We start from the raw sequence: 971 nt of genomic DNA, 5'->3' as shown, positions 1-971 counted from the left end.
ATATATATATATATATAAAATTGATCCGTATCGGTTGAGATATATAAAAATTATAATTATATATAAACACACCCACCAATATTAATACTGGTCGATATAAGTAATCAATATAGTAGTGTTAACCCTAGAGTAACAATAAGGGGGAGACTAGTAGATATTTTACTTAAAGCATAAGCAAATGAAAAAATAAAATTTTCAATAAAATTGACAATTCTAACTTAAAACTTAAACTTAACTTAAAACACAATTTGAGCTGCATTAAGTCTGCTGCTAGTATTGGATAATAATCCTGATTATCTAAAATAATCTTTTACCCTTACTGGACATTTATTGATATCAGATTTTCTAGATCTAGAACAGTGTTTAACTAAAATTGGGTTTTTAATTTTTTCTATTTTTTTCAAATTAACTTTAGATCACCATTAGATGACAGCAAAGGTAATCTAAATGTACAAAAAAGGGAAATGAGCAAGTAAAATTTAATATTCAAAATCAACCGATAAGATTTCATATATATATTAAATTGATCCGTATCGGTTGAGATATATAAAAATCATAATTATATATAAACACACCCACCAATATTAATACTGGTCGATATAAGTAATCAATATAGTAGTGTTAACCCTAGAGTAACAATAAGGGGGAGACTAGTAGATATTTTAGTTAAAGCATAAGCAAATGAAAAAATAAAATTTTCAATAAAATTGACAAATCTAACCTAAAACTTAAACTTAACTTAAAACACAATTTGAGCTGCATTAAGTCTGCTGCTAGTATTGGATAATAATCCAACAGATGATTATCTAAAATAATATTTTACCCTTATTCAAGTTCTGGGTGATACCGATATATCGGTAATTATTTTTTAATAATATAATTATTCAAAAATAATATAAATATAATTTGATAATAAATTATTATTTAAATCTTATCAAAATGAACCGATAAGATTTCATATATATATATAT

The 971-nt window shown here is 24.0% G+C and overlaps 1 protein-coding gene across 1 annotated transcript in view; it reads right to left on the bottom strand.

Moving 5' to 3' along the window:
• The window catches only part of LOC107674975 (neuron navigator 2-like), an 80,469-nt gene that overhangs the window by 16,763 nt on the left and 62,735 nt on the right, over positions 1-971 (bottom strand). The gene's annotated exons all lie outside the window — the stretch shown is intronic.

Source organism: Sinocyclocheilus anshuiensis, unplaced genomic scaffold (assembly GCF_001515605.1).
Source record: "Sinocyclocheilus anshuiensis isolate Anshui unplaced genomic scaffold, SAMN03320099.WGS_v1.1 scaffold1065, whole genome shotgun sequence".
NCBI classification, from domain to species: Eukaryota; Metazoa; Chordata; class Actinopteri; order Cypriniformes; family Cyprinidae; genus Sinocyclocheilus; species Sinocyclocheilus anshuiensis.
The sequence above is the reverse complement of the archived record's forward strand: the minus strand, read 5'-3'. Positions and strand labels throughout refer to the sequence as shown.